General features: G+C 38.9%; 1 protein-coding gene across 7 annotated transcripts in view; it reads left to right on the top strand.

Moving 5' to 3' along the window:
* uts2r (urotensin 2 receptor) overlaps positions 1-22,091 on the top strand; it is an 82,288-nt gene that overhangs the window by 34,028 nt on the left and 26,169 nt on the right. The window lies entirely within an intron of this gene.

Raw genomic sequence — 22,091 nt, 5'->3', positions numbered from 1 at the left:
TTTAGCAGCGTCAGAAACGGTTGTCACTTCCCGTTCGGCAATATAAGTGGCAACCACAGGAGGAACACACTCTTTAAACTGCTCCAATACCATCAACTCACATAAATCCTGGAAAGTTGTCACTCCCAGTGCCGAACACCATCTGTTGAAGTGTTTAGTTAAATCCCTCGCAAACTCTATATGCGACTGCTTATCAGACTTCCTCCATGATCTGAAACGTTGACGGTAAGCTTCTGGTACCAACTCATATGCCTTCAGAACTGCCTCTTTAACAGTAGCAAAACTCTGGCAATCAACTGCACTGAGTGCTGAATAAGCTTCCTGAGCCTTTCCAGTCAACACAGACTGTAACATAATCACACAGTCAGCTTCTGGCCATCCTCTCAATTTGGCAATGCGTTCAAAAAGGGAGAAAAAGGCATCTGGCTCTCTTTCATCAAATTTCGGCACCAAGCGCAAATTACGCACGATATCAAAAGTTTCAACTCTGTATATTTTTATATATTTTATTTTATTGTTTACTCTATTTAATTTGTAAAATATGTATACACACACACACACACACGCAGAAAAACATATTTAGTATACACATCCAGAAATGCATATACTGTATGCATATATATATATTGTACATATATTTATTAGTTTCAGATGTAGCCATTCTTATATTTTGCTTGTTTTACGTTATTGTATTTTGCACAACTCTGTTACTTGTGAAGCTCGCACACAAGAATTTCACTCACATGTACTGTACCAGTGTACCTGCACATGTGATGTGACAATAAAAGTGATTTGATTTGAAACACATTTTTCTTTCTGTCCACACGTTTTAGAGATAATTGAAGAACCTTTGTCATGCAAAAACAACATAATTCTAAATTAAGTGTTTTTATTGAATTTAGTCTGCTTCCTACTTTTTCACATATCACCTGTGTTAAGTTCCAAAGGCAGCTTCTGAAGCATAAAAAATTAAGCCAGTACATAAGTGGACAAAACTACAGTTCGTCTTGTGACTACTATAGGCATGTTAACGTGTGCAACTATACAGCATTAAAAAGCAGGTTCACATGCTGCCACATTGTTTGTTTGTTTTTTAAAGTCCATGTGAGTCGGAGAGTGGCTGTGTTGATTGTGGGTTCAATAAAGCCGCTCAGCATCTGCCGGGCCTCAGCCACTCCTTCAAGTCATCACACTGGAGCTTTTTTTTCCACTGTGGAAATGCTATTAGTGCCTTTGGGGGCATTTTTAATGGGTTATCTGATTAATATTATCCCTTAATGGATGATACAGACCATCTAAAAAGTTTTGGCTTCAGTTTATGAGTAAAAATCTGTTTTTTAGTCCATCACTTAGCAATAATTAGCAGCTATCTATGTCTCTGTTCCTGTGAGATTGTTTAAATCTTTACATCCTCCAGTTGCCTCATGACTGGTAACATTCAGTTTGGGGTTTTGTTTCTACCATGCAATGAAGCTTCCAGCAGAGAAACTACTGATAAATTTGCCTTTTTTTCTCATTTTGAGCTAGTCTGTGAAGCAAACGTTACACAGTGCTGCATGGAATATTGAGTTTTTGCCAAGCTTCCATATTGACTACCCTTTATTCTTCAAACAAGCTTTGTTTCTGCCCTTTAAGAATATAATTGAACCCTGAAAGTCTGATGCTTCAGACATTCTATAAACCAAATTTATTGCTTCTTTAATCAGCACAATGTTTTTTAATGGCTCTAACATAATTGGAAAAGCTTTTGTTATTTAAATTTGAAAAAAATAATACAATAAACCTGTATTAGAGAGCATATGCCACTGGAGAACAGAAGCGATGTATGCAGAAAATTTGATTTTTTTTACGCCTATTTAAATTCATAAATAATTTATGTCTCATTAAAATTATGATTACACTCATTAAAATGTTTTCATTTGCAAATGTAAATGTTTTAAATAAATGCAAATGTGCTTTTCTTTAAAATAATGGGGTTTGAGTCACAGTGAATGAGAAACATGATGTCTGTGCGTTGAGATTTGAGTTACAGCTCTGGGAAACGGCACAGTGATTTCTCACCCACACACTCACCTCAGATACAAATGAGCCCTATTTCATGGTAAACATGGTGAATTGTGGTAGTGGAAAAAAGGTACTGTTATAATAGAAAAACAACATTAACTACTAGATGCCATATATTTGTCTTACTAAGTTATATATCAGAACACTGGAAGTGTACATCGCAGTTAAGTTTCTAGTTAGTCTATCTCTCTTTTGCTTTAGCTTCCTGTCTCCTAACTCCTCATCCAAACAGAATATTAACCACTGATGGACAGGTTGTAGCAAGTGCTACCAGGGAAAACTGAACCAGTATCCATGGGAACAAAGATCAGTGTACAGGTTTGCGTGTGTCTGTTTGCTGAGGGATCTGCACTCTGCAGGATCTAATCTGCTGCAATAAATCACTATCGATACAATCAATGGGATGTCTGGGAATGTGGTCATCCAACAGCCTACATGTCAAATATCTCTCCCACTTTTGCACTCTTTAAAAATATGCAGGATTCAACAGAAGGCTTCATATATTTAGATATTTTTTAGAAAACCGCCTGCTTTAAGCAAAAAAGTGCGAAACCTGGAACCTCTATGAAATCTTTTCATCACAACAGACTCTTTCACACTTATAATCAGAGGTGGGTAGAGTAGCAAAAGATTGTACTCAAGTAGTAGTGGCTCTACCTCAACGTAGTTTTACTGAAGTAAAAGTAAAAGGTAGCCAGAAATTACTTAAGTAAAAAACTTATTCAGTAAAAAAGGGTACTTGAGTACTGCGTAATTGATCAGAACATCTGATTTAATGTTTAAAAATTATATAATTAGAGAGACAAAAATGTTACATAAATATAGTGCAAATGTTGGTATTTTAAAGACTGATAAGCAAAAAATAAAATACTATATAAAAATAACATGATTACGATCTAATAAATCGAAGTAGAAGAAACACTTTTCCAAATCATTATTAAACTAATATTTGTATATGGTGCTACTTCACTTCTCCAAATGGCACAGCAGGCTCAGCAGATAGAATAACATTAATACAGCAAACCTTATGTACAAACAAGAAATCTCCCTTTGACATAAACTGTAACTCATGCATGTTTGGTTAAAACCTGTTTATTATTCATTCACTGAAGTTACACTGAGAAGATTAGCCAGAATTTCTTTATCTCAAGTAATTTAATTCAATTCAATGCAATTTTATTTATATAGCATCAAATCACAACAATAGTTGCCTCAAGGCGCTTTATATTCTAAGGTAGAGTCTACAATAAGCTACAGGCATGCACGATGTACTTTCAAGCCTTGCTTGAATCCAAATCTCTTCAACATAGAGTGTTGCAGAGTACATCACTATAAGTGATCGATTACATTCAACAACAGTGAGCCTGTATAAACTTCCATAAACTACATTTGGGTTTAGTCTCGCCAGGAAGTCTTCTTTCTGCTATTCTTATAAAAGGTAGACGACTCTCTTTACTGTGTTCTTTTTCATTCAGTTGACAACAAAGCAAACGTGTTCTAATGGACTTGGACACTGGACTGTGGTTTTCAAAAGAATTATTCTGACTGATCACTGAGCATCTCACGGTTTCAGTAGAAGAAAATCTTGCTGCTCAAAGGGCACAGAATAAAGTACAGTATAAATGAATGAATGTGGCTTGTATATGAAAACAAACAATCCTACAAACAATATAGTTATTAGAAATAGAAAAACTGTACAAATGAAAGCCTATACTTTAAAAAAATAATCAACTTATAAAAGAGGTACACGGTAAGAAATTAAAACCACAGTTAAATAAAATGAAAGGGGAAAAAGCAGAGCCTTGCATGAAAATTAAAATATAGTGTGGTTAGAAGAGACAAGGACCGTTAAAGTATGTTTTTCAAAAGGTTTGTTGTGTTTCAGGACACTAAGACACAGTCTGGCTGCTGCTGCTGTTGTTATTAATTGTCACGGTCTGGCTGGCAGACCGTGGGGAGATGGGGAAATAGGACCCAAACGCCGGACTCTTCAGTGCAACAGTGTTTATTTACAAGGTGGTGAAGTAAACAACAATAAATCCCCAGTTTCCCAGACTCCCGTGTAGTGTCTTCTTCCCAAAAGTCCCCGTGTAGTGCTCTCTGCCCCAGTGTCCCTGCACTCCCCGTGCTCACTGCTCCTTCTCGTCCCACACTCCTCCTGAGGGGAAAACAATAGAGGCAGCCGTTAACACTTATCCCAGCAGGCATACACTCACACTTGACTTGTTTGAAGACTGACGTGTAGTCAAACGCAATAATCCAGCGTCGGTGGAAGCTCCATCGCTCATCTAAATAGCTCCCCCGACGAGCCCAGATGAGGAGCAGGTGTGCGGCCAGGACTTCGGGTGTGGCCAGCCCTCAAGTTAGACCACGCCCCCAGGGCTGAAGGTGCCTGTAACTTGGCCACAGCAGAAAGGCAAAACACACACACACACATACCTGCCTACATACAGATGTGCATAGGGGCAGTGCAGACAACACACCAAATAATAATAATAATAATAATAACCATAATAGTCACAGTCCCCACTGCCCACGGACCCCGAGTCCCCAGAGCCGGGTCCGTGACATTAATAGTTATCAGTTTACAAGCTACACATTTCTAACCCTTAACATGTAGATAGGGAGTTGAAATGGAAATTGCAGTCGCAAACAAAATAAGTGAGAGCAGTCATTACTAGTTCAAAATAAGAGTGTAAACAACAAGGCACTTCGGTTTTTAATTCCCACATCAGAAGTTTAGTTTGCTTTGAGAGTTTACTGAAACATTATCAAAAGCAAATACCATCTGGCTTTGGAGTTATAAATGAAACTGCATTCTGTTTTAACGTTTCACAAGCTCAAAATATAAATAAACTACACTGTTACAAAAAAATCTTAAAAAAACGGTAATATTCCGGCAGCTGGGGCGCCAAAAAACTACCGTAAAATAACAGAAAATAACTTTCTCATGAAAATACAGTTATTTTCAGTAATGAAAATAGAGTTTGTTGCGCTAATTTTACATGGGATTCTGCCTTTTCCAATTGCTTTTAGACATTAAATTAGGAACATTTTAACGTGATCAAACAATGAAATTACCTGTAAACAAGGTCAATGAATGTGGCAATATGAATCATAATGCGTAAATGTACAGAAATATACAGTTAACAGTTGGTTAAAATAATAATGGATTGCATGCCCTGGGACAGACTGACAGAGGCGAGGCTGCCATATCGCACCATCGGCCCTTCTGGCCAACACCAGTAGGTGAAGAGTCTTGACCACGGACACAATACCGAGAGTGTCCGAGCCGGGGCTCGGACCGGTAACCTTCTGATCATAAGGCGAACTGCCAACTCTTGAGCCACGATCGCCCTAAATAGCAATGATAATAATACTTATGTGATGTAACACAAGCTTATAGGAATCATGTTATATACTTTTCCATAGCATTACATTTGAATTCAACAGTTCAATCTTTCAAATAACGAACAGATGTTTCTGAAATCATGATACATTTGTGAATGTATTTTAACAATCTAAATATGCATATGTACAGACAGATACATTTAATAATCATGAAAATTATGTTTTATTACATTACAGTGATTTAACGTTAATTTACATTTGAAATGTGAAGTCACAGTCTATTTACGTAACTTTAATGACAAAACTGTAAAATGCACAGTAAAATACTTTTATATTAGGATTTTTTCCTACAGTGCAGCCATACCCGCGACCTTGTGGTTGTTAGTTCACATTCATTGGCCGATGCTTAGCGTCATGTTATTATGTGTCCCAACATCCAATGGCACGTCACATTGTTTTCATGGCCACACCCTCACCCAGGTGCAGAGGCCTATTTCTGTTCAGGAATGTTGTGAATACTTTGAGATTCATATTAATTGCAATTCCTAGCTCTATATTTATTTTTTAAAATATATAATTAGCACAGCGTGGCCATGCAATGTTTTATATGGGTTTTTTTAGTTTTTATTCCTATTAATTATATTTTCACTTGTTACCTCTGAATTATTGAATCAGACCTAGATGACATGAAATTTTCAGCACAATTATAATTCAAATACTCCTTTAATTATTGATTATTCTCATTCATTTTCGATCATTTTATATATTTTTCCATAGTATTACATTTGAATTTAACAGATCATTCTCTCACATAACAGACAAATATTTGTGAAAATACAGTTATGTATTTTTACAAATAAATATGCATATATACTTTATTTGTACAAATATGCATATGTACAAATAAAGTAAATTGTGTTTTACTATATGTACAGTGATGTTATGTTATTTTACCTTTGACATGTAAAATCACAGTCTACTTATGTACATTTCATGATATTCTAGAAAGACAGTACAAAACTGTAAAATATACAGTAAGATACTTTGACATTACTATTTTTTGGAACAGTGTACAGCTGAATTAAAGAGAAACGTAAGAAAATGGCAAGGAAAGAACCAACTGCACAAACAAAGTTAAGAGCTGTTAAAAACACACAGTTGGTGTACAACAGTAGAGCAGTCATCAGCAAGACACACAAAAGGCTACTCGTCAGTGCCCAAACCAACATACCTATATTTCTAATTTTAAAAGAGTTCATTTCTTACATGTCTTTAAATAAATGTCTATTTTAATCTGCATAAAATGAAAACACAAGCTCCCACTGATGTGGCTTTCCAAATGAACATTTTAAGTCCTTTAATCTTTGTAAATGCTGTGCCGGAACTAACAAAGGCCAGTTTGCAGATTTGTTAAATCAAAGTCAACTTAAAACAGTCAAACTTGTTAAACTGATTTGATAAAATAAATACCTAAGTAACAGCTCTAGAAACTAGTTTGCGACCACCAGGCAACCACTTGTTTCAAAGGAAAAATGTACATTCTGTTTGCAAGTGGTTGTTGGCAGTCGCTGGTGCGAAACTGATCACAAACGGGTGTACTAACACGGAAAACTTATTTGCGATTTGCTTGGTGATTAGCATGTTGACATAGTCATCACATGGAAGACACTGACTTGTCTGCAAACACATTTAAACTGCTTGAATTGGTCGTGAAACTATAAAAAGTGTGACATAAACTGGAAATTTAAATCCAACATTTTTTAAAAGCACAAATTTTACTTCGAAGGTTTGCGTTACAGTTTCTCACAGAGTTTCTCTACAGCTCTAAGTCAGCGGACCCCAACCTTTTTGGACCGGTTTATGTCCGACAATATTTTCACAGACAGGCCTTTAACGTGTCGCAGATAAATACAACAAATTAAAACCACCAGTACCAAAAATGCTGTTCTAAGCAACTGAATTCACCCGGCAACAACCAGCAGCCTCCAGCAACCACTTGTAAACCAATGAGGAATGCACATTTTTCCCGTGGTGATTGAAGGTTGCTGACTGGTCTCAGGACCTGTGTGACCATCACCTAACTGCCCCCTTAGTGGGCTGCTTTATTTTTTAATTCTTCATAAAGTCTACATTTTTACAGTGTAGCATTCATATTTGAATAAATATAAAGGCCAGTTGCTTGGTCTCTTTTCTCCTTTTTAATCGTTTAGCCCACACCCACTGTTCTTTTTGACCCATCCCATCATGCAGCGCTCCAAAATAGCTGGCTCTCCTGTAATCCCCCAGATTAATGACTAGTTTGCACCCCAGAGACACATTGAGCATTGCCCTTGCTTTGTCACCTTAATTGAACAAATAAGGGGATCAAGTGATCCATCAAATTAAAACATCGGTATGCTGCCGCTGAGAGTGAAACAGAAACACTGTTTAATGTGGAATTTACAAATGCTCTTTCAGGGCTTAACAAGATTCTGCTGCTTTTTATTAAAGGCCTCCAGTGTATATGTGCAGTGGCAATTCATATTCTCAACTATAGGTTTTACTGTTAGTTGTCTTATTTGCTATAACTTTGGGAAATAAAATGTGAAAATGAACTGTTAAATATAACATGCTTTTTCCATGTAGATTTTTATCCTGATTTGACTGTTGGGAAACTCTCACTGGAAAAGCCAAGCTATCTTTACCATCACTCTTAACAAATCAATAACGGGTCTGTCATTTATAAATACATTATATTGCCTGTGATCAGAGTACATACTCCTCTCTCTAATTCTGTGAATGGTTAACTGAAAATGTATTTGTGTGTGTGTGAAAACCAAGCTTGTTCAATTTCACAGAGAACCTAAAAAGAAGGATAATCAATGATTAGCCCAGTTTCATAAATTATTAATTCTCTTGAAGCAACTATAGAGTCTGTTCAGCATATGACAGTTTATGCGGTTACCCTTGGTAGGGATAATTTATAGCAGAATCCCTGTGAATCTATGTAAAATGCATGTGTTTTGTTTGTTTTTGATGCCTAACTTGATGTCTGGTATTCTGGAAGAGTCATGAACAGATGCCTGTACCTGTTCTTTCTGTCCAGTCATTTTATGAGCAGACTTCCAGTTAAGATAATCCATAAATTCTATCCAATCAAAATCCCATCTCATAATGAAAGCCATTGCAAATCTACTCTCTGTGTTTGACACATTTCAAAGGATTTCTAATATATATTTAAACTTAGTTTTTATCAGAGTTCAAAATAAGTGTATGATGTTTACCAGGTCACCAAAAAATATACAGCCCTTACAGTCCATATCCAAACCGTTCACTGTCATAAATTGAAACGGTTGATATTTATCAAATTTGGGACTCTGGCTGGATGGAAAAGACAAAGGCTACACTTTGGAAACCTCAAGGTTAGACTCTGCAATGCTCAGAGTATATACTCTTAGAGCTCTGGCAGCAGACCTCAGTTAGTATGTTTAATGTTAAAAAATGATGGGAATACAATTAGAAAAAACACTGATTAAGTATGGTTTGTTTGGAAGAGATTCCAGTAGAACATTTCAAATCTCCAAAAGAAACATGGCAGCACAGCTTCAATTTTCAAAGTGGTGTCTGAGCAAACCACAAGTCTCCCGAAACAATGTCCTTTTCACAAAAGTAGAGATGCATGGCTATAAAGCACTATGCCATATTTGGCAAAAACCAAACAGATCATATCAGCACAAACACTTAATGCCAAGTTTCAACCATTGTGGTGCAAGGGTGATGATTTCAGCTTCACAGCCAATACAGCTGGGAACCTTGCAGTCATTCAGTCGACCATGAACTCCTCTCTTTACCACAGTATTTAAATGTGAGGCCATCTGTCTTACAGTTGATATGTGGCCAAAACTGGATGGATGCAATAGGACCCCTGTCACAACAGCAAATCTACAACAGAATGACTGAAAAATGAATCCAGGCGTTAGGGTGTCCAGACTTCAACCTGATTGAACTTATAGGGTGAAGCCTTAGGAGAACATAACAATTCCCTGCAAACCTCAATGAATTTAAGCTTTAAGCTGTACTATAAAGATCAGTGGGTCAAAACAACAATTTGAGAGACATTAATGCCATTCACATCAACAAGTTACTACAGTAAATATCAGAGTGTCACAGGACTAAAAAGAGTCTTGTGAGAACTTTTTTCACATGACCACAGGTTCAATTCCAAGTGTAACTCTGAATATCCATCGGTTAACTTTTAAATTTCTTTTTAAACCTATTTGGCTTTATGAAAAGTTGATGGATCATCAAAGTTTATTGAGTTAAGATGTTTCCGTGTAAGACCATAAACATTACAGCTCTGGAAAAGCTCTGAATATTCTCCTCCTTTCCGATAATTCAGTCTTGGTTAAAGGGGTAGAGTGATTCACCGTCTAACAATGCCGGCCTTTCAACAATACCTTGAAAAAATACAAACAAGTTTAAACTTCTGTTGAGGTGAATGTGAGCCCATAAAGACTGATAACAGCAGGAGGTGGCGTTAATAACCACCATATATGGTGGTTATGTGAGGAAAACAAGTTTAAGGTGGTCCCAGTGGTTTTGAAGGGCAGCCAAGTGTAGGATATTTCAGAAGTTTGCTCTCGTGTTTTGTAGTTTATAACAAATCCAGAGTACATACCCTTGCATGCACCTTTAAACCTCATAAAATGCTCTCACCCACAAACTAGCTGGCAAATTGGGGAGGGAAAGACAAATGGGGAAAAAACAATGGTAGAAAAGAGTCAGTAATCAAGACATTCAATGTAATGGAAGGGAGTGTAACAAGTAATCAGAGACAGAAACCAATGGAAGCCAAGAACGAATACCCACAGGGTTACTTTCAAACCATTAATAATTTTAAATATTCTACTCGAGATTGAATGTTTGTTACTGCTGGTTCTCACAGACTAATTTTGCTGTGAGACATATTTGTTCTGAAACGGCCACAGTTGCAATTAGTGTGCTATGTCTCCATAGATATATGGAGAACTTTCCAAGACCCCACACACACACACACACACACACACACACACACACACACACACACACACACACACACACACACACACACACATAAGAAATCCCTAAAGCACTCGTTCCAGTCTTGACCCTCACAGTGATTACCCAGTTTGAAAATAAAGGAACTCAAGAATTATCAATTTAGATCAATACACTGGACCTTAAGCCACTGGTTGCATTGTTTTTATTAAAATCCATCAAAGAAATTGCCACGAAACAAGACTGGCACTTTTATATTTGTCATGTGTCCACGTTTATTTTCTAAGGAAACAATCTTGAGAACACGATGAATTGAACAGTTTAGAGTCTGACTAACATCAGTAAAGTGAGGTCTCCTTTTCACAAACAGCACAAATACCAATCCCAGCAAAGGACACGCAAAGAAAGCTACATCTGAGTTTTCTCTTTTTACCACTTGCCCTTTTCCTTTCAACAGAAACACAAGCTTTTATAAGTTTATTTTTTCATTCAAAAACTATAGTATCATTGATGTGAGCAGAAGGGCTACTCAAAACAATTTGGAACAGATGTCTAACTTACACATGATTTAAAAAATATTGTATTCTTTGCTGATATTATATAAGATTTTAACTTTTAATATGAAGTAATTTAAAAGATATTTCTGAATTGTTGTTTTATTTATGTATTCTCTTATGTATGGTATTTTTGTCCTCTATAGGAACTGAAAGAGTTTAAGTTTTTATGGTATCCAATCTAAACACTTCATGGACATGATTCTGTGAAGTCTTTAACTATTGAGGACTGCCCCAAACTAAAGTTACTCAAGTACACAATAGACCTCAATTGGTCTGCGGGGGCAGCAGCCTAAGCAGTGAAGCCCAGACCTCCCTCTCCCCAGCCACCTCCTCCAGCTTATCCGGGGGAACACCAAGGCGTTCCCAGGCCAGCCGAGAGATATAATCTCTCCAGCGTGTCCTGGGTCTGCCCCGGGGCCTCCTCCCGGTGGGACATGCTTGGAACACCTCACCCAGGGGGCATCCTTGTCAGATGCCCGAACCACCTCAGCTGGCTCCTTCCAATGTGGAGGAGCAGCGGCTCTACTCTGAGCCCCTCCCTGAACATGGCTGAACTTCTCACCCTATCTCTAAGGGAGAGGCCAGCCACCTTTTGGAGGAAGCTCATTTCTGCCGCTTGTATCCGCGATCTCGTTCTTTTGGTCACTACCCACAGCTCATGGCCATATGTGAGGGTAGGGACGTAGATCGACCGGTAAATTGAGAGCTTCGCTTTTACTCTCAGCTCCCTCTTCACCACAACAGACCGGTACAGCGTCCGCATCACTGCAGCCACAGGCCCAATCCGTCTGTCGATCTCCGGCTCCCTTCTCCCATCACTCACGAACAAGACCCCGAGATTCTTGAAGTCTCCGGGTCAGGAGAGTAAATATTTGGAATAATTCCTGATATTTTCAAATTATTTGCTCTTAGCAAGAAAAACATAGAATCCCATCACCCACTGACACCCACTCGCATTTGACATCAGGAAATCACATGCTAGGGTGGGCTAGGTTTCACAGCGGGTTCACGCGAAACCTTGGCTGATTGTGACCTACACCCGTTTTCACACCTTGGCTCATGTGATTAGGTAGAGGATCATTAGGGGGTTTCTTGACGCCCTTGGGGGGCACTCCCCTAGGACCTAAATTTGGGACTCTCCACCTTTTGGCCTTAGAACCGAAGAAGCTTCTCAGATGAAAGGTGAAACATCTTCAAGCAACTTAAAGAAGTCCAGATGCTTTTCTTTCCAAGCTCCTTAGTCTTAGACAATGGTTATCTTGGACTTCACAGACTGACAGTAGGGAGGGTACTATTGCCTTTTCTGTTTCACAGGTTTTGGGTGTCATGGTCCTGGGCCATGTGGGCCCAGTATTCTTAGTTTTCATGTATTTTTGTATTTTGTTCTTTATTTAGGCCATGCTTCCTGGGTTGATCTGTTACGTTGTTCCTTATGTGTTTTCCCTTCGTGACTCTTACCCCCTGTGTGCCCCTCTGTGTATTTATGAGCCCTCGTCTCTCTTTGTGCTTTATTCTATGTTTTCCCCAGCCCGTTATGTCTGCGTTCTCCCCGTGCTCTCTCTCCTCCTGTTTGAACCTCTGTGTACTTCCTGCTTTACTTTGCCCATCTCCCATCAGTGTTACGTTCACTCCTGCCGTGTCTTGTTATGATTATCAGTGTCACCTGTGTTCCCCGTGTGCATCCACTTCCCCTGATCATCCCTCATGTGTATTTAGTCTCTGTGTTTCGTACAGTCTGTGTCGCGTCGTCTGTGTTCTCACCTCCATGTTTTCACGGTCAGTCCTTGCAGTGATCATCATAGTCTGAGTTTTCTTAGTTTGTCGCAGTATTAGTTTCCCAGTTTAGTTATAGTCTAGTCACGCCATCCCTGCTTTGTTTGTGCACTTTGTCTTCAGCCATAATAAAGGCTCGCTTTCTGTTAAGTTCACTCCCGTCTACTCACTTGTGTATGCACCTGGGTCCATCACACACACCACCGCACGGCCTGTCTCTGCAGACCGTGACATTGGACTCATTATAATAGATTACTGGTACATTTGATGACCGCACTGGATTCTTGCTAATTTGGCCTAAACTCCAAAGCATCTGTTATTTGGTCCAAGCAAGGATATCGTTCACTGTAGGAAACTAAAGGCACTTTTAAGCCACCTGCTATCTGCTCTGAAGTTTGAGCTTGGTGAAAAGACCATTCATCTCTCAGCATGCAGCTTATTTCTCTTCCATTAACTTTTAGTTCACCGGGTCCTCTGCATGTTCTGATCAAAGTTTATTTTTCAAGTGATCCACAACCAAAAGTAAACTTCATAAAAGTGTGCAAAAAATAAACAAATAAAACTTAAACGTCCTGCTGTGGATGAAGGCAGAACCCTGATGGGTGAAGATCGTTAACTTTGTTTACGAACTCTTCAATCAGAGATTTTAAGTTGGCACAAATGTGGTTTCTGGTACTTTATAGCTGACAAGGGGGGAGTGACATTCAGAACTGTGAGATGCGGGAAGTACATCCTGCACACTTTCATACAGTACTTTGAGATATCTGAGTCCTTCAAAGTCCTTGGAAGATTAAAAGTGTCCTTTGGACCTGATTACAGAAATAGCTCTCTGACGCTGTAGATTACTGTAAATCAAACTTGGTGCATGTGACAACTTTTTCATTACCCTTTCTGAAATCTGTTCACACACAGCATGTTGCATCCCAATTATGGACTTGCAGATGCTATATTACAGCAAAGCATTCTTGATGTCAACTTAGGTGAGATGAAATCTCATAAAGAGTCTGCCCATCTTCATTTCGCCGCACTAAACAGATTACCCATGTGAGTCAGGGTGTGATGGAAGCATATGCAAGAGCTGGACTAAGCCTATTGAAAGATGAAGAGGGCCTGCAGAGGAGAGAAGTGGAGGGGAAGGAGGCTGACGTTAGGGCAGTGAAGGCTGGTGGCAGACAGATGCTGTGCTTATCACAGCTAGATCACACAGTGCGAAGGTTGGGCGGACATTGCGGTCTGCTTAATGTGAAATTTTTCCAGCCCCCCCAGAGATTCCTTCAGTACAAAGCTAAAACATGCAAACATACAGAAACACTACAGATCTTTTGCCCACACACTCTTAGACACACAGAGATGTAAAGTAACGTCACACTACCTCGCTTTTTTGGTGAAAATTAAAACCATGACCAAATAAATAGCAAAGCCTGAAGTTAAAATGCTAACTAAAGCTCAAAGAAGTGAACATAGTTTTGGTTTTTAATGAAGGTTATTGAGCTTGATCCTGTAATAGCTCGAGGAATTATGTTCTGTAGTTTTGCAACATAGCTGTTAAAAGTTTGGTTTTGATTTTGTCTCTGAGAATAACAAGACTTCACTTGAGGATAAAATTCTAACTAATACTATCAGGATAGTATTAGTATCAGAAGATTTTATTAGGGATATAGCTTTTTGCCTAGCAGTGGGAAATCATAGTAGAGAATAATGCCCTGAATGATTAATGATTTGCTATGATTGGCCATAATTCACATAGCGATGTTTTGTGACAGCATATAATCATGAACACTACATGCCAACTGTTAAACACGGTGTTGGAGGAGTGATGATTTCAGCTTGTTTAGCCGCAACTAGACCTGGGCACCTCGTAGTCATTCAGTCAACTATGAACTCCTCAGTATACTTACTGTAATATATAACTATACTAGTACAATAAAGTCAAACGAGCTCGACAGCTAAAGCTTGGTTAAAATTGGGTTGTGCTGCCAAAGGTGGTTCTACAAGGATGAGGACTGCATAGTCTCGTAGATCAGTGTTTCCCAAACTTCTGGAGCCACGGCACATATTTCACATCAGAAAAATCACATGGCACACAACCAGACAAAAATGTAATAAAAAGCACACCTATGTGCAGTGGCACAGTGGTTGGGAAACACTGTCGCAGATAATCCCTTTATCCATTCCTGTGAGGTCTTTCAGATAAAAACACTGATTCAAGCTAATCACACTGGAAAGTGAAGACAGTAATTAGTGTCCACAACACTGTTCATTGTCCTTCTAAAAGCCAGAGACATAATTTATTGGTTAAAATATCCACTTTTTTCTTAACTTTTTCACCAGTTTGATCACATCATAATTGGCCTTCACTCTCTCATATATCAAAGTGTTGACATACTTAAAAGATAATCTTGTTATCTTATTATTCATTAAAATGAATGTTTTTGTGGCTTGTAAGGTTTTGGTAAATGTTATCTGCTTAGACAACAATTTAAAGTGCTTGTCAGTAACTTGTAAGTTAACCAGCCAACAATAATCTTTGATAGTGGAATAAACTGAAGTTGCAGTTCATACCAGGACTGAATGGCCAACATAAAGATTGACGTTACACTTACAGGAGAGAAATATCCTCTATATGAAAAAGCAACAGAGACCAAAGTTTCTGGGACAGCTTATGCACTTTGGGTAATTTAGTGAAGTAAATGCACACAATTTGATGACTGTCAGTAATTTCTCATTTCTGCTGCTTTTTTAACAATTCCTCAACATAGAACAAAAAGGAGGGACTTGAGCTGGAGTGAGTATAAGCATTAGATCATTTCAGCAACTTTCAACACGCTTGCTCATACAGAATGCAGGAAGATGGCATTAGTTTTAAAGTGCCAGAAGCTTGTGGCAGTTTTGTTTCACAACACAGATTCGATAATCTCACTTCCTGAAGAACACTTGGCTCTTTCCATACGGATTTCTTTGTTCAATGAATAAAGACGTGAGAGGCACATTTTGTACTGCGCTGCAGGAAACATCACAGTCATTCTCTTTCGTGCATTATTGAGGTCGTGTGCATTAACGTTGCTTTCTGTTGGGAAGAGCTCTGTTTTCTATGCTTTTAAATTGTTGTAACACTTATATGCATATATAGATATACAAGTTTGAATTAGATGGCATAAAGAGTGCAAAAAATTCATTTTATGATACACATTTATGTTTAATATTAGCAAGTATACAGTCTCTGAGAGCACTGGAAAATGTTGTTATTATGGTCAGTGCTATCATGTTAATATAAAAATATGGAAATCCTTCCTTTTGTTTTGAGGAGTTGTATACTAAACTAGTTTCTTATCTGGTTTGATTCTAGAGAAAAATGGAAAGGAAACATAATAAAGTAACAAGCCATTTTCAGCTATGCTGCTACTCTGATTCATGCTTCCTGTGTTGGCGTAGTGTTTGGTCCTTTGTTCAGATACTTCCTCTGAGGACTACAATTCTTGATGTGTTGGAAGGTTTTTGGCAAAGAGCACAACGTGACAGCACGACTAGAATGAATGTCACCGGGAAGCATATTTTATATGTGTGCCATTTCAGATAAGAGCAAGGTCATCAGTATGGAGACCTTAATTAGGGATCCACTTCTGCAACCGCAACAGAAGATGTCACGGCGACACACCACACATACCTCGACTCGCAGATGTGATTAATTGGAAATGCCATCAGTTTGTGTGGAAAAATCTCATTAACTCATACATATGCACGCAGCTCGGCGAGACGGCGTGAATCGTTTTTTATTTTATGAACCATCTAACTCGACAATAAAAGAATGCCTCTATTTTATTATAACATATATGTAAATGTGAGTTATTTACATAATGACCAGCTAAAGGAAAAACTCTGAAAACATGCGTGCAAACAAACACACAGAGTGGAGGTAATACTTTTTTTTACTTTTTTTCTCCCTACAATCAAGATTCTGAAACACAGCAATTAATGAAAGGAGTCTGCTTATAGCAAGTTTTCAAAGTAAATGCTTGAGGGCTATTCTAAGAAGTGCCCTAACATTATACAATAATTACCACCTGCCGCAGACTAATGAAAGAAGTGGTACACAAGTGGATGCAATTATTTGTTGCTTTTATGGCTACACGTGTAACTTTAAGTCGATCAAAGCCGTTGTTATTCAGTGGGGGTGCGGGATACAAAGGATGAGCTGTGTGATTACTGGCCGCATGACAACAGTGAAGCTAAACCCTTAGGAATGAGGAACTTGAACCCCTTTGCCTTTCATTACCAAACAGTGGCTCTGCTCCCCCCATTGGTACCAAAGAGGAGTCAGAATCAGAATCAGATGCAAATCACAGTCATATGGAAAAGATGCAGTCCTGCACAATCTAGAAATGATGGTTTCATACTGCTTCCAAAGGAATTAAGAGTGAAAAGTGTGAGAAGAGTGAAAGTAGCAACCAGGTGCTGCTAATCAGATGCACTTCATTAACTGATCATCAGCAAGTGAGAGCACCTCTGTCACAGCAACAGTATGACAGTCAGGTGTGTGTTAGCATGATGCCCCAATCTTTTGCAGTGACGTCCCCTTGACACCCCAGATTCCACAGGCCTCGTTTAGCACGTTAAGCCTCTAAAGCTGGGCATACACTGTTTAATTTTTGGCTAATTTTGAGATGATTTTTCAGTCGTGCGACTGTTTTGGGGATCGGCCCGAGTTTCGCCTTAATCGTGAGTCGTGCATCGTGTAGCATACATGGGGTAACAAGAAGCGATTAACACCTCACGACCAGCTCCCGATCATCGTACGGTTGCAAGAAAATCAAACCTGTTTGAAATCTCCGTTAGCGAGTTACCGCGAATCGTCCCGTGCATGGAGCCGCACGTCATCAAGGCGTGGGCGTGGTTAGCTCGCTAACGTGTCAGCGCCGTGCAGGGTGATCCGTGGTAACTTGCAAACAGAGATTTGCCGCATTAATGGTGTTAACGTCATTTTAACGAGATTAACGCTGACAGCACAAGTTATAAGCTTCATGTTATGGACGCACAGTGTGAGCACTCAGGTCGCATCATAGCATTGGGCTGTATAGTGTGAGACCCTGCATCGTGACCTACGAACTTCTAACCCCTGATTTCCATTATGATTCAATCGTACAGTTTGGGCAGGAGTTCAATAATGCGACTGAAAAAAAATCCCTGTGTATGTCCAGCTTAAGTCATCAGGTGTGCTAACCCTAACCCTAACCCTACCCCACACTTTGGAAGGGAAGCACCAACCATTGCTGGCAAATGATGCTCTGGAATATCAATTTAAAACAAATCTGATCCAAAATATCTATTAAAATGTGAATCCAAACATTTTGCTTTTATATGTATCATTTTACATAGTTTAACAGTTATCGTTATTGAATCATAAAATACCTAAAAAAGCAACATGGTTTGTTTCAGAAGTTGATATGTTCAGATGCTATGATGAGGCCAAAGTGGCTATGCTTAGCCGTCATGCACAGGTAAAGCTTGGCCTAAACTGGATCGTGCGATGGGGCAATGATCTCAAGCACAACAGCAAATCTACAACAGAATGGCTGAAAAGGAAAATCAATGTTTTGCAAAGGTTCCATTCAAAGTCCAGACCTTAACCTGACTGAAATGCTGTGAGGGGACCTTAAGAGAGCTGTGAATACACGAATCTCATCAAACCTCAATGAACTGAAGCAATGTTGTAAAGGAGAGTGGGTCAAAATGTGTGAGACGGATAAAGTCAGAGAGAAAATGAGTTATTTTCACATGATATTGTGTTCTTACACTCTATCTCCCCTCAAAAGCAAATCTTCTCTCAGACTGACTGACAGTCAGTGTGATTTTATCTAATACTGAGTCTGGCTAGATTTAGGCTGTCAGGAGACATAGCCTATTGTTGTTTCTTTCTCTTTCTTTTCTTTTTTTGGGAGGCAGTCCCAGTCAGGTTTTCCAACAGGTCTGACTCTTATCAGTATCAGATTTCCTTTTCAAAACGATCAGTGAGTACAGACACCAGCAGATGGTCTTTCACACTGCTAGACTTTCTAAAAGCCAAACAGTCATTTTGGACTTATTCCTTCATCAACCAAAACAGGAGGATAAAACAGTGATTTGGTGTAAAGCTGTTGAAAGTACAGCATAATGGAAAATGCTTAAATGCCATTCAGGAAGCTTTGATCCATTGAGAAGCAGTTTGAGATTGCAGGCGCCACTACTGCTGACACAAAAACAACAATTAAAAATAAAAATCCAGTCTGTCATTATTCACAATGACATGCATCTGACAAGCATCTAAAAAGCTGAATTGTCCATATGTCACAAAAGCACATGGATAGTGTGCAGTTTGTGTTGTAGTGGTGTAGGAGCTTAATGGAAGCACTTCATTCAAGCAGAAATTCATTTCACTGAACAATGCACGCCTACGCTGTTTAAAGATGCCTCCTGGCTCACGAAGGGCTCTTCATGAAGTGAGCGCTTTTAAAATTGCTCTACAGCATTAAGGCAATTGAAATGAATAGCTGTTAAATTCACAAAGTGAGATACTAAATTGGGATCAAATGATAGCAGGTAAAGTATAACTTAAAATAAAACCTGCCACAGTATTGTGCTATTGTTAAAATACCATGAATGAACGGAACTTCTCCAGTCAGTTTTGCTAGCGCCACAGCACGACTCTATAATAGATCCTCCACTGCTTTGCGTTTATCAGCTGCATCCAGGCCTTCTGCTTTCAAGCAACTGGTTTTGTCACCCTGGCAGAGTCCAGACTATTAAAAGACCCAAAGGAGCCTGGGATCACAGTAAAGCAGTCGTGGGGTCAACACAATCAAACCACCTGCAGAAAAAAATAAATAAGGGACCGCTTGAAAGTCGGTTGGCTGTTTTATCAAAAAATGATTCCTGGGAATTGAGCCGGCATTGTTCAAAGTGGATCAACGGGTTTGAAGATCTCTGCTCACAAGTCTTATCCATCCTGTGAAATGTGACACTTGGAAATATAAAGATATCTGTTCTATATTCACCCACCTTGACACAAATAGCCAAGTGAGAGCTGCGAAATGAGCACACACGAGAAAGAGTGCATGGGAGATCGAAGGGGGAGAAGGGATAAAAGACCTAACGTGGGATCTTGTGAAGGAAGAGGGAAAGAGTGGCTAATGGAAACAAAAAGGGGGAGTAAAGCCCTGTGGTTGTCTGGGTGTTCTTTACCATCGGCTAGTCCCTTTTGACCAGGTGCAATTTTTTAGACACTTTGCTCTTAAAAAGTAAAATGCAAAGTAAAGCATTTCACTGTGATATTCCTCCCAGGACTTTAAAGGGAAAGCGTAATCTGTCAGATTTGGACCAGCTCTACACTTTAAGATGTGCTCGTAGGCTGAGCAGGCATTACTTTTTAAAGATCTTATACAAAATAAAACCCTCAAAATGAATCAAATACCTTTTGTCATTCATCTCTATTTCATATTCATGATGCTGAATATGATCCAGCTCTGCCCACATGAAAACAGATTCCCAAAGACTGCAGTGCAAATCACATGTAGACTACAAAAGCAGCTTTCAAAATTATTTTCAGATTGATCCCATGACTACATGCATGGGGAAACGGGATTAGTGATAAAACCACAAAGGATTATCACCCTTTTCCCAGTCAAAAAGGCCTTTAAGCTGTTATATTACACCTGTATTTGCTAAAATTTGACTCCACATATTTTTGCTAGATCTTATTATTATTAATATAATGGATCTAATCCTTTTGGAACATGTCAAAACTTTTATTTTATTTTCAAAATGCTACATTTGCATCAAAATAATGTGGCATGCTGTGGACACAAGTATTGAAACTAGAAGTACGGACCATAAACTAAATAGAAAATCATGATCAAGTTTCTTTTTGCAACCACAGAAGTTGAAGGGCGTTCGGTTATTCAGAATCTTGGTCTACATTTTCTATATACCACTAGATACTATAAGTCTATTTCTGTTACACAACTTCAGTTTTTTCAAATGAAGCTGCAGCAGTAGGAAATGTGTATTAAATGATATTGTGCTGCATTAATCAGAGGGCCAAAGGATGAATCAACATTGGACCCCCCGATTTGATGATAGTAACCTAATAGAAATTAAAAGAAAAATCAAATTACTGCAGAGATGGTGATTGACCTCGCATGAAAAAGGACACATGATATATGATGCGTCTTATCCTTGGAAAGGATGTTAATGTCGTGGAGTACCAGGGGATCCAGATCAACAACAGGCTGAACCGGACGACCGACACAGGGGGCTGTGTACAGCCAGCTCTGTTTACTAAGAAATCTGAGATCTTAGAAAATGTTGGAGAGTTTCTATCACTCAGTTGTGGCGTGCACATTGTACTTTGCTTTGGTCTGCTGGTGACCACACAGAGTGAGGCTGTGATTGGCTCAAAACTTGGCACTTTTGAAGCAGTAATGGAGAGGAGATCACTAAACAAACGGTCATCCATCATGGATAATCCTGAGCAACCTCTGCACCACTTACTAGGCAGGCAACAGCACACACTAATTCAGCACCACAATAAACCAGTTTAGTGATCTGGAGGGTCCACCACACTGCACTTTGCACCACTTCAATGTCATGTGATATTTCCTATGCTGTTTATTTTCCAGTATTTGTTTAATCTCATCTATTTTATCTCGTTAAAGAAATGTTATGAATTTAAACCCCATCATGCATGTCTGTGTTTATGTAAATAAATAAATAAATACTCCATGGTATTCATTTGGATTTCAAATTTCTGTGACTGTGTCAATCATTGTAACTCTGGCAAAGTGAAACAGCACCAAGCTTAATGTGCTACCAACTTACAAACCAATACACTGGGATTTAGGCTGCTACACCAGCAAGCTGACCAGTACCCACCATTAGCTAAATTTAACTATGAGATATTGTTCTCCAAACGGGAGTCTTTTGTTCTGTCTTCTTTCAAGTTCCTATTTTTCCTTGATTGGAAGCTATAGCCAGCGTGATCGTTCTTTAGCTGTGAATAAAACCAAGGATTTTAATAAAAGAAAGAAGTGCTCGGTTCTACATTTATGACCCGCCACTGTAAACGGTTGCAAAAAGCTTAGTACTTCTTGATTTGAAGTTTTTCTTAAAGGCATATAGGTGAATAAAAACACCAAAATAAAGGCTGAGCTTAGTTTATTTAGGTGTGCCGAGATTTCCTGTTAATGTGGAGCAGTTTGATAAGTGACATTCAAATATGAGATGAGATCAAAGGATTGCCCTTGTTGCGGCACTGAGGGTTTATATTTGATGCTTCCCTGCAGCGAAACAATGCTCAGC

This window comes from Aulonocara stuartgranti, assembly GCF_965226115.1.
Source record: "Aulonocara stuartgranti genome assembly, chromosome: 8".
Taxonomy (NCBI): Eukaryota; Metazoa; Chordata; class Actinopteri; order Cichliformes; family Cichlidae; genus Aulonocara; species Aulonocara stuartgranti.
Note: the sequence above shows the minus strand (reverse complement) of the source record. Positions and strands in the feature narration are given on the sequence as shown.